The 12668-nt window shown below is 35.5% G+C and overlaps 1 pseudogene; it reads right to left on the bottom strand.

The window, feature by feature from the left end:
* Window positions 1-1965: 1965 nt before the first annotated feature.
* On the bottom strand, window positions 1966-4343 carry LOC102502165 (ribosome biogenesis protein BRX1 homolog pseudogene; annotated as a pseudogene).
* Window positions 4344-12668: the final 8325 nt, after the last annotated feature.

Genomic DNA, 12668 nt, shown 5'->3' with positions numbered 1-12668 from the left:
TGTCTAGATGATCTTTCCAGAGGCAATAATGGGTGTTGAGGTCTCCAACTATTAGTGTGTTGCAGTCTATCTCTCCTTTTAGATCTAACAGTCTTTCCTTCATGTATTTGGTGCTCCTGAATTAGGAGCATAGATATTTATGAGTGTTAGATCTTCTCAGTGGATTAGCTCTTTTAATGCTGTCTAGGGCCCTTCTTTCTGTCTTCAAACAGTTTTTGTTTTAAAGACTGCTTTTCAGAAATTAGTATCATGACTCCAGATCTTTTTTGGTTTCCATTTGCATGGAATATCCTTTACCATGCCTTCACTTTTAGCCTATGTATGTCTCTAGCAATGAGATGTGTTTCTTGTAGGCAACACATAGAGGGTTTCTATTTATTTACCCATTCAGCCAGTCTGTGTCTCTTGATTGGAGAATTTAATCTGTTAACATTCAATGTTATTATCGATATTTCTGGACTTGTCCCTACCTTTCAAATGGTCATTGCCTTGTTGTCTTTTACTCCCTTATTTTTAGCTGTTAATTCTTTAGTTTTCCTGGAACAGTAGTTTCTTCAGGGTTTCTTGAAGAGCTGGTTGGTGTTGGAAAATTCTTTGAGCTTTTGTTTGAGATTTTAATTTTTTTCTCATATGAAGGATAATCTTGCTCAATATAATAATCTTGGTTGAAATTGTTTCTCTTTTAACACTTGCAATATCCCTTCCCATTCTTTCTTTGCTTGCATTGTTCTCATTGAAAGGTCCAATGTTAGCCTGATGGGATTACCTTTGTAAGTCAATTATCATTTCTCTCTCACTAATTTTAGTATCTTGTCTTTATCTGTGATTTTTACCAGTCTGGCTAAGATGTGCCGTGGGGAGGACCTTCTTGGGTTGATTCTATTTGGGGTCCTTTGTATTTTTTGGGTCTGGATGTCTGAGTGCTTCTCTAGACTTGGAAAGTTTTCTTCCAAGTTTTTATGGAGTAGATTTTTTATGCCCTTATTAGTTTCTTCACCTTCTGCTATACCAACTATTTGGATGCTTGGATTTTTAATGTAATCTAGTATTTACCATATATTATCCCATTTTTTTTGTTATTTTCTCTATCTTTTGATGGTTTATTTCTAGGTTAGAGGTTTTATTTTCAATGTTGGATATTCTGTCATTAGCCTGATCTAATTGGCTTTTAATACTTTTGAGAGAGATATTGATTTCCTGTGTTACAGACTTCATCTCTAATAATTCCATCTGACTCTTCCAGTGTCCATTTCTTCCTCCAAATCATGAAAGGACTTCCTCCTCCCCTGGACTTTATCATCTCTTTTCTATTCCAACTCATAGAGTTTTGTCACTATGAATGTTCTGAATTCTTTGTCTGGCATTTCAGTAACTTCTGTTTTTTGTTTGTTTGTTTTTGTCTGTTTTGTTTTTTAAGAGATGGAGAAGAATTATTGTGTTCTTTTGATGGAGACATATTTCCTGACTTCTTCAAACCTGAGGCTCTTGTTCTACTTCTAGCCATTGGATGATGTACTAACTTTTGGATACCTTTTTGGGGAATGTTTCTGCCACTGGGAACAAGTTTTCTTTCCTTTTGCTGTGGATTGATGTGTGTTGATGTCTCTCTTCTGCTTAGTTTAGTAATCAGTTCCCCACAGGAGGAGTCTTCTATTCAGGTGTCTGAGGAGCAGTTTCTCCTTTTTCATACATGCTTCAGTAACAGGGATGATAGACAGGATATAGAAAACAGTTATGTCTCTATAACAGATAAATAAGTAAAATAAATGTTTACATAGAATAATTAAATAATATTTTGCCTTTTTGAGGTCTGATGATATTTTATTTAGAAAAAGATAAATGCCACCCATTCTAATATTTCAGTTTTTCATTTCTTAAATTCCACACTAATGTCTAATCAGACATAAGATAGTCCTCAATGATAGAAGTACTTATACACTGAATCCAGAATAAATATTCATTGATTCATTGTGCATTCATACTGTCCATTCTCTCTTGCATTTTCTATGCCTTTGTAAATCCTTCTCTTTCTTTCACATTGAATATTGGCTCTGGTTTTACCCCCTGTATTTCTACTGGTTTTCCCTCAACTGGTATAATAGCAAAATATCTTCAGTGGGATCAGGTGGAATTACAGACTTTGGTTCTTTCTTTCTCAGCTTCTGCTGCTTCTTTTGCTGCTTCTTTTTATGTTTTGCAGCAGCAATGAATCTTACAATATGCTGATGCTTGTTTGGTGGCTGGTAGTGAGGATTTTCATATAAAGTTGGTATGCCAAAATTTTCCTGGAAAATCTTTATAAAGTTTAGGACAAAATGAGGTCCTATTTCTACAAGAGGGCATCTTCTTCTATGATCTGAAAGTTCTGAAACGATACCCTAGTTTTTAAAAGGGTGACAGTAAACACATGATCCAGAAATGGTTGACTTTTAGGATGATACTGTGGTGTACTAAAGATATGAATTAGGAGTTCTTTTTTTTTCTTTTTTTTTTTTTGTACTTTAAAAAGGACAAGTGTTCTACCCATAAATTCTCTTTTTCCCAAAACAATTTGGAGTTTTGTTTGCTTATTTGTTTGTTTTCTAAAACAAAAACCACACCAAAAATTTTAAAAGATACTGGAATTCCTCTGTTTCTAAATAATAGCTAGGCTAGAAACATAAAGGTTATCTGGTATACCAGGGATCACAAGTTACAAGTGAGTATTGTCAAAGTGGAAATTATAGTCTAATGCCATTACAGGCAAAGATTATTCCATTCTCATCCTCAATATCCAAGCACCTCTCAGAACAGTTAAATCAGGTCAAGACAGTCCAGGATATTAATTAGGCTTTGTTACATAAGGCCATTATGTTCTTCTAAGATGCTAACAAACCTAAACGATAAACACTGAAATCAAAATAAAACATACTAGAAACTGTCACAGAAATTATAAGTTCCTTGCAGTATCGTCCTTTCTACAACATTAATAAAGGTAATATGTTAATATTAAAAAAGAACATTTGATTTTATATCACCAGCCATGCACTTTTATCATGAGCTATTACATAAATGCTGTCTCATTCTATATCCAAAAGGCACAACCATTTTATGCTCACAATTCACTTCAGTATTTATAAAAAGTTTTCATGATTTACATAAGCACATCTATCAGTGAGAATTTAACATTGAGATGTAATCTGACATCCATAATATCTCATGTTTTGTAGACAACAATGTAGGAGAGATGTATTTTTAATCACCTTTCATCTGAATGACCTTATGTAAAAGAAAAGAAAAACATCAGTAATTTAGAAGTTCTAAGTTTCCAAAGGAGATTTTCAGATGTACGCATAGAAATGGGTACGAGGTTGATTTTTAAAAAACGTCTTCCATGTCCACATCCTGTTGTAACTGCTGTACCAGTTTTTCTTCCAGCCGTTTTTCTTTGCCTGCAAGAGGGCCCCAGATAAGATGAATGTTTTGCTTGATTTCTTTGATGTCCTGAACTTTCTGTAGCTCTTTGTTTTTCTTCAATATGTTCATAATAAATTTAGCTTGACGTTTCTGTTTGATCTCTTCAACTCTTTTCATTGCATCAATAGTTTTATTCCACAGCTCTCAATGGTATTTGACGGGTTCATTTCTACATTTTTCAAATTCAAATGAATTATCCACTATAAGCTCTTTACCAGCTGCTGTCCAGAATGCTTTAGTCCACCTGACCTTGCGAGGATTGCACTTCTTTTTAAAGTTTTTAGGAGTTCTTTAATAAAGCATAATGTGGCAATTCATCAAAAGCAGGATCAAAAGACAAAAGGGTCCAAGAACCTTTCAAACAGTTTCTGGTCAGCTTTAGTTTAGTGAGGGTATGAATATTTTTAATAAAGGATTTAGCAGATGGTCCATGAGGACAATTTAAAAGTCACATGTAGAAATCCTTTTTATTTCTTAGCTTCCAAATAGATGCATTTAATGCAGGTTTTCATTTAACAGACCTCATTAATTATAAATAATTTATCTTTACGATCCATTTTAGTATCTGCTTTAGAATTAAGCATCAGCATTCTCAAGTACTGCATTAAATGTCTTGTTCTAAAATTTATTCTTCTGGAAGAAAAGATAAAAATTTGTTCCTTAGTTTTCCACTTGCCCTTGTAAATTGGGCCCAGGATATTGTCTCTCTCTTGTTCCTCCACCTCATCTACCACAACAAGCTGCTTTGCTGATGTCCCAGCTTCATTTTTAGTGTTTTATTGGCTTCTTCACTTGCACCCCAAGTCCCCACCCCACTTCCTTTTGGTGGCCACAGTTTTCTTTTACCATCTACAATCCTGGTCTTCTTTCCCATTCAGCTGTTGCATCTTTCCCAATATTCTGCCTTTTAAAGAGGGACAGTTCTGACATGTTCAACCACATAATGAATTTGAAAGACAATGTGCTCAATAAATGATCATGCTTTTTCTGTTTAATTTTTAAGATTTTGAAATAAAAATTGTATATATTTATGTTGTGCACATATTGTAAATATGTATACATTGTAGAATGGCTAAATGAAAATAACTACATATGTACTGCCTCACTTACTTATCATTTTTTTGTGATGTAGACACTTAAAATCTCTCTTCATAATTTTCAGATGTTTAATACATTCTTATTAGCAGGAGTTCCCATGTTAGGCCATAGTTCTAATAGCACTATCACAATAGTTAATAGATTATTAACTATAATCACCATGCATCTATTATAATAAGTGCAACTGTAGAGAACCAGTTTATTAATGCTACTTGCAAGGTTGACAGTTCCATGTACTTCTCCCTCCCTCCATATTCTCATTCAAACACAAAATTTCTGACTGTTCTTTGACTCAGCCAACTGAGTTCTTCTGCATCTTTGGTACCAAGCTGGTACCTTGAGGATTCTAAATACCATTCAAGTCACAATTGAAGTTGTTTAGGTTGTTTCCCAAAACACTGAAAGATCAAACATGCTGTTGCATGTTTAAGAACTAGCTCTGTCTTAACCAAATTGTCAAACCCTTACATTAACTCTCTAGATTCACTCCTTCATGGAGAGATAAATACATAGAACACATCCTTCATTATCCTTCATGAGGACTCTAAAAAACCCTGTATGTAATTTCCCTCAGTAAATGCTTTTCACTGTTTATCCTAGAAGTTTATATTAGTGCTTCTTACATGACTATGCCAACGGATCCCATGTCAGTATGATGTGGATTGGCCTTTGTGGGAACACCATTCTGCAACATTTGGGACCCCTTGAGCCACAGAACTGGTCACACAGAACACTGTTGACATCAAAGGTAGCATAAAATAAAATTAAGTCCTTCTAAATTGTTCATATGATTTGTCATTTCCATGGTAAGAACTAAGAAAATAGCCAAAATTTACATATAATATGCTTGGGAGAGCTAATGTCAATATCATAACCTTTAAATTAAAAAGTGATATAATAACTCAAAATGGTTATTATGTGCTGATAAAGTCATCAATTCATGAAGAAGCTATAACAATGGAAAAGTCCAAAAATATAAGAAGGATCCTTGACCACAATTGACTGTGAAAAATCAGTGGTTTTACAGGACTTGTATCCCTTAATATTTCTCTTGAAATAATGGGTAGAGCCTCTAGACAGAGAAAAAAAAATAATCCTCAGTGAGGATGACCATGTTACAATTTCTTCTCCTTAATTCTCCTCTTGGAATTTTGGACATGCATGGCCATGCTCTTGTCATGTTTTTTTAAGCTGCTGGGTCTAGGACTTGGGCCACCACTGACCAGGAGGCATTCAGTCACTTTAACTACCATGCCATGGGCTGGCCCTGACTGGAATGTTTTTCAAGCCTTTAATCAGGACTATTGCAATGATAGAAAAAGGTCATCAATAATGATACATACAAATATAGATGCATTAGAATGAAGAGACATGTATAGCACACTTCACATTAAAATAGCAAAATCTCTGTTTTTCTCAACTGTGTGTGAACATTTTTGAGGAGTAACCATATGTTAGAAGATATCGTTCTTATATAATAATTATCAGTAAAGAGATGAAAATTTTATTCTCTGATTAGCATAGAAGGATGTGAGAAACTAAAAGCTGAAATAGTCAAGTATGTGGATATAAACAGATTCATAAACAACTATTTTGTTTCTATGCTTTTACCCTAAGACATACATAGTAAATTTATTATGAACAATTACAAATGCAAATATACTTGAATGCTCTAACAGTATGTCAAATAGCAAAAGGGCCCATGACCCTGCCTATTTGATCCCAAGCAACCATTCTAGCCTTAACTCCTACAATACATTTTTTAAAATTTTCCATGAGTGAGTTTATTTAAAAATTGTAAAGATTAACATATTAGTTTTCACTACATATAATATGCAATTTTTAGCTTAAAGACAAAAGTTTCACACTTAAAGATTTAAAAAAAAAGATGTCCTAAAAACGCAGACATTAAAAAAAACTAAGCTGAATATATCTATCAACATAGGTTTCTCCCTTAAATATTCACATTTCAAAAGCTTGTCTGAGAAGATTATTTTTTAATTAGTTTTTCTGGCTGACAATAATTTACAACTGGTGGTAATTAAAACCTCCTTATCTTTGAGAACACACATTATTGGCACATAAAGAATTTTAAGTTACAGGCATTTAACAGTTTAATCAAGCATGTAGTTTTACCAGTATATATTATATACAAAGTCTCAGACTGTCATTGTGGCTGTTTGAGAGGGATTCTTTTTTTTTTGGAGAGGTTTTTGCTACAGGGCGCATGCGCTCACCAGAAAGACAGAAACAGAGAGACAGAAAGAGAGAAGTCACCACCCCACCTCCCCCTCAGGGGGATGGCCATGCCACAATCCCTTCTCTTCCATTCTCCTCTTGGATCTTGGGCATGCACACACACATGCCCGGCTTGAGTTTAAGCCACTGGGTTCGGGACTCAAACCACAGTCGACTATATGGGAGTCCAGCGACATAGCCATTAGGCTAACTGCTGATCCCCAGAGGGGTTCTTTTACTGGGAAAAGCATCCTTCAGCACAAAGAGAGTAGCAACATCTGAGTAAGTTCTTTGCCATGAGTTTCTGATTTTCAGCTTGGAAAAGAACAGCATTTAATGACGGCGACTAAGTACAATAATGGTTGCCTATGATCTAGTCATTTCAAACATTTTCTTCAGTCACTTCATGTATCCAATTAAGAAGCATGTACCAGTCAATGCGGCAAGATTTCCAAAGGTATAAAACACTGCAAAAAGCTTTATGCCACCAGGAAGCCACAGCAACCCAGTTCCAAGGATGGAAAAGAAGATGCTGCTCAGGACACAGATGACAAACCATTTCAACCTGGTGCTGAAGCTAGTGATGAGGTAGAGGAGTTCAATGTGGCGGGGCCCCAGAATCTGTCTCAGCCCCCTCACTGCCGGTTGGTTCAGTACATTGGCAAGGGCACTACTGTGCCCCACCCCACCCCCACCCCAATATACTGCTATAAAAGAATTACATAGCTCTCTTATACATCCTGAGTGTACAATAAAATCTTCCAGGAAGTCCCCCGACAGCTCCCCTTTGCTCTGATCACTTACTATTAATTACAATGCTTTATCTCCATGGTCACAATAGAGGGTGGGCTGAAGTTCTTTCTAGGCAGAAATAATCTTGACCTTTGGAAGGCCCTTCAAAATACATTTAAGGTAAACTTAATCCTTTCTTTAGGTAAAATAGGATTAGGCCAAAACTGGCCCAGGACACCTCCGCCCTCTCCAAGTGAAATAGATAAATACATTAGGATTCCTCAAATTAAGTTTTAAATCCCTATAAAACTGTATAAGTATCATTCTTTATTAAGATCCATAAGAACTAATATCTATTCTTGAGATTTTCTTTTCTCAGCACCATTCCCAGTAATCACAAGATGGCTGTTGCGCTGCATCAGCTGATAGTCATCTCTGCTTACCACTTTCGCGAAACTGCTTTCCATGGAGACCCACCTACAATTGCAGAACTGCACTAGACCCACCCTTAATCCAACCCTGAATTGCACTAGACCCACCCTTAATCCAACCCTGAATAGAATCTATGTTCTCTATTGTTAAAAACTTTATGAGCTGTTAATTTAAACACTAGCCCCTCTCCCGTTTACTTGCATGTAACACGTTTTCAATAAAAACGCACGATGATTCCTAGCAGTTATCACTCCTCAGAGAGCGATCTTTGAGGGGTGTCCGGCAAAGCACGTGTATGAAAAGGCACCAAGGCCTCTGTCTTCTGTTCACCTTCGCTGTCTCTGTCAAGATAATCCACCCATGCCGAGGCTGGTCCCTGACAATGAGGCATCCAGGGCCTGCGCAGTCAAGCTCTACTCCTCTTTATCCTGGCGACTCAGCACCAGCCGAAGCTTCTCCATGGCCCTGCTCCTGGTTGCAGCGCCCTCCACTCACTGTGGGCCTCTCCCGCCCAATACAAACCCAGTTCCAAGCCCCACGAACTGGCCTGGAAGTACAGATACCCTCCTACAATACTTGATAAAAAACCAATTTTTAAAAGAACAATGCACAAATAAAATTAGAAATTACTTTGAGAATGGCGTTTGTCTTCTGTCATCACTTGTATTACTCCAAATTACAGAATTATATTCTGTTTATGGCTGAGCAATATTTCTCTTTGCATACATACCATATTTTCTTGTCAGTTCATCAGTTCATGGACAACTGAGGTGATTTCATTATCTTGGCTCCTGTGAATAGGTTAGAAATACATATGAACATCAGGACCAGCAGTTGGCATAATGGCTATGTTGCTGGAGTCCCAGGTAGTCGAATGCAGTTTGAGTACTGGACTGGGCAGCTTAAACTCATGCTGGGCATGGAAGTAGAAGGTATTGTGGTGTGGCTATCCCCCGGGTGGTGATTTCTTGCTTTCTGTCCCTTTGTCTCTCTGGTGAGTGCACGTACCCTATAGCAAAAACCTCTCAAAAAAAAAAAAAAAAGACACATGAATGTGAAGTTTTTTTATATTTCAACTATTTTTAAATTTTATTTCAAGTTCTTTTACACATTCATTCCTGTTATTTAGCTTGCAAAGTGAATATTCCAACATGTCTTACCAGTCCAGTTGATAATACTGTAAAGTTATCTTCAGCAGTTAATGCCGCATTTTTGTACTATTAATGCTTTGCCTCTCTATTTTTCTCCTTAATATTCTTCCTCATACTCTGCTCCTTTGCCCATCCTCTTCCCACACTGTATCTGGTATTCACAACCATTTACTATGTCTCTATATCCTGTAGTCATTCAGTTTTAGTCATAGAGTGTGGACACTCAGTATATATTAAGTGGAGACATACAATGTCTCTTCTTCATAGCCTGGGTTGCTTCACTCAGCAGTAAATCTTTGATATTCATCCACTTTCTGTCAAAAGCCAGGGTTGTGTTTATTTATTTATTTATTTATTTATTTATTTTATGACTGAGTAGTATTCCATAGAGTATATGTGCCACACTTTTTCAGTCCATTCATCTCTTCATGGGCATTTGGGTTGGGTCGATGTCTTAGAAATTGTGAATAGTTGTGCAATAAACATCTATGTGCAAGCACTTTTTCAATTAAAAATTCTTCTGTCCTTTGGGTAGATACCAAAGAGTGGAATTGCTAGGTCACTTGGTAGTTCTATTTGTAGATTTTGAGGAATCTCCAATTTGTTCTTCACAGTCACTGGAACAATTTACCTTTCCACCAGCAGTGTAAGAGAGTTCCCCTTTCACCACACCCCCACCAGCACTTATCATTTTTTTTTTTTAATCTTAGTCATTCTGAACTGGATTAGGTGGTATCTCGTTGTTTTGATCTGCATTTCTCTTATGATGAGAGATGTTAAGTATTTTTTAATATGCCTTTTGTCTGTTCATATATCATACTTAGAGAGTAGCTTTTTTGACTCTATCTCCTATTTTTAAATAGGGTTGATCATCTTTTTTCAAGACAGCTGCTTGAGTTCCTTGTTTATTCTGGTTATCAGTCCCTTATCTGGTGCATACTTTACAAAAATATTTTCCCAATCTGAGGGCTATCGATCCACACTAATTACTGTGTCCTTTGCCATGCAAAAACTTCTTAGTTTGATGTAATCCCACTTGTCTATTTCAGGGATTATTCACTGTGCTTTGAGGGTCTTATTAAAGAAGTCTTTGCTTACCCCAATGTCTCCCAGAGTTTCCCCAGTATTTTCTAGCAGTACTTTATAGTTTGAAGATTTAAGTTTAGATCTTTGATCCACTTTGAGTTGCTTTTTGTCAGTGGTGAGAGGTAGGGGTTCAGATTCATTTTTCTGCAGGTGGATATCCAATTTTTCCAGCACCATTTGCTAAAAAAGTTTTTCTTTTCCACTGGAGTGATTGGAGTCCTTTGTCAAAAATTAGTTGGCTGTATGTTTGGGAGTTTATTTCTGGGGACTCTATTCTGTTCCATTGCTCCACTTGTCTGTTTCTGTGCCAGTACCATGCTGTTTTGATTACCACAGCTTTGTAGTATATTTGGAGGTCAGGGAGTGAGATGCCACCCACTCCACTATTCTTGTACAAGATTGCTTTGGCAATACAAGGTCTTATGTGATTCCAGAAAAATCATCTGTCTTTTCTAGATCTGTGAATAATGTGTCTGGTACTATGTGATTGCGATTGCAATAATTATGCAGAATAATTTGGGTAGAATTGCCATTTTGATTGTATTAATTCTTCCAATCCAGGAACATGGGATATCTTTTCACTTTTTTTTTTTTGAGTCAATTTCAATTTCTTTTTTTAGTTTCTAATAGTTTTTCTTGTGGAGGTCTTTAACTTCTTTTGTTAGATTCATTCCTAGGTATCTTATACTATTTGTGGCTATGTAAATTGAATTACTTTCTTCAGTTCTATCTCAGTCTGCCTGCTGTTTATATATATAAATACTATAGATTTCTGTATGTCAATTTTGTATCCTGTGACTTTACTGTATTCATGTATTACTTCCAGGTATTTTTACATAGACACCATTGAGTCTTCTATGTTTACAATCATGTCATCTGCAAAAAAAAGAGAATTTCACCTCTTCCTTTTCTATTTGAATGTCTTTTACTTTATTCTCTTTTCTGATTGCCTTGTCAAGGACTTCTAGTACTATATTGAAAAGGAGTGGAGAAAGTGGGCATCCTTTTCTTGTACCAGGTTTTAGTGGAAAAGTTTTCAGCTTTTCCCCATTCAGGATGATGTTAGCTATGGGTTTTTCATAAATAGCTTTGATCGTGTTTATAAATGACTCTTCTATGCTGATATTGCTGAGAGTCTTGATCCTGAAGGGATGTCATATCTATCAAATGTTTTTTCTGTATCAGTTGATACGATCATATGCTTTTTTATCTTTCTTTATGTTAATATGATGTATTCCATTTATGGTTTTGCATATGTTGAACCAACCTAGCAGTCCCGGAATAAAACCTACCTAGTCGTGATGTGTAATCTTTTTTATGTGCTGTTGGATACTATTTACTAGTAACTTCTTGAGAATTTTTGCATCCATATTTATCAGAAATATTGGTCTATAGTTTGTTTTCCTTCCTTGTCCTGTTGTTATTTGTTTCATGGATAAGGGCAATGGAGTCTTCATAGAATGAATTTGGGGGATTTTTCTTCCTTTTGGATCTTAAGAAATAACTTGAGCAGAATGGGTGTTAACTCTCGTTAAAAGTTTAGTCGAATTCAGAGGTGAAGCCATCACAACCAGGGCTTTTCTTTGTATGGAGGTTATTTATTCCTGATTCAATCACATGGCTTGTTATTACATGCCTACTCAAACTTTTTATATCCTCCTGGTTCAATCTTGATAGAATATATGTGTCCAAGAATTTGTCCATCTCATGCAGATTTTCTTGTTTCTTGGCATGTAGTTGTCCATAGTATCCTCTAATGATATTTTGTATTTCTGTTACGTCTGTTGTTATATTGCCTGCTTCATTGCAGATTTGATTTACCTGGTTTCTTTTTTTTTTCTTAATACATTTTGCTAGTCATGTATCGATTATCTTTCAATGAACCAGTTTTTACTCTTATTTATTTTCCATATTGTTAATTTATTTTCTATTTCATTCATTTCTGCTCAGATCTTTATTACTTCTTTTCTCCTAGAGGTTTCTGGATTTTTTTTTGTTGCTTTTCCAATTCTCTGAGGTATGATATTAGATGATCCATTTGTTGTCTTTCTATCTTTTTCTTATGTGTACTAATTGCTATGAACTTCCCTCGTATTACTGCTTTTGCAGTATTCCAAAGATTTTTAAAAGTCATGTCCTCATTGCCATTGACTTCCATGAATCTTTTGATTTTAGTCTTTATTTCTTCAGTAGTTATACAGTCTTGAGTCTTTCAGGAGTACATTATTTAGTTTCCATGCATTTGAGTATTTTTTGTTTGTTTTTATTGCTCTTTTTTATTTTATTTTATATTTTTACGTTTTTTAATATATTCAATCATATTTTTTAGCTTACAAAATATAACAATACTACCCCCCTGTCTCAACAGTATTTGAGTATTTTTTTAGGATTTTTCTTGAAATAAATATCAAGTTTAATTCCATGGTGATTGAAGAATTGGTGGATATAGTTCCTATGCCTTTTAATCTGTAGAGG

Source organism: Tupaia chinensis, unplaced genomic scaffold, assembly GCF_000334495.1.
Source record: "Tupaia chinensis unplaced genomic scaffold, TupChi_1.0 Scaffold000596_1, whole genome shotgun sequence".
Classification (NCBI taxonomy): Eukaryota; Metazoa; Chordata; class Mammalia; order Scandentia; family Tupaiidae; genus Tupaia; species Tupaia belangeri.
Note: the sequence above shows the minus strand (reverse complement) of the source record. Positions and strands in the feature narration are given on the sequence as shown.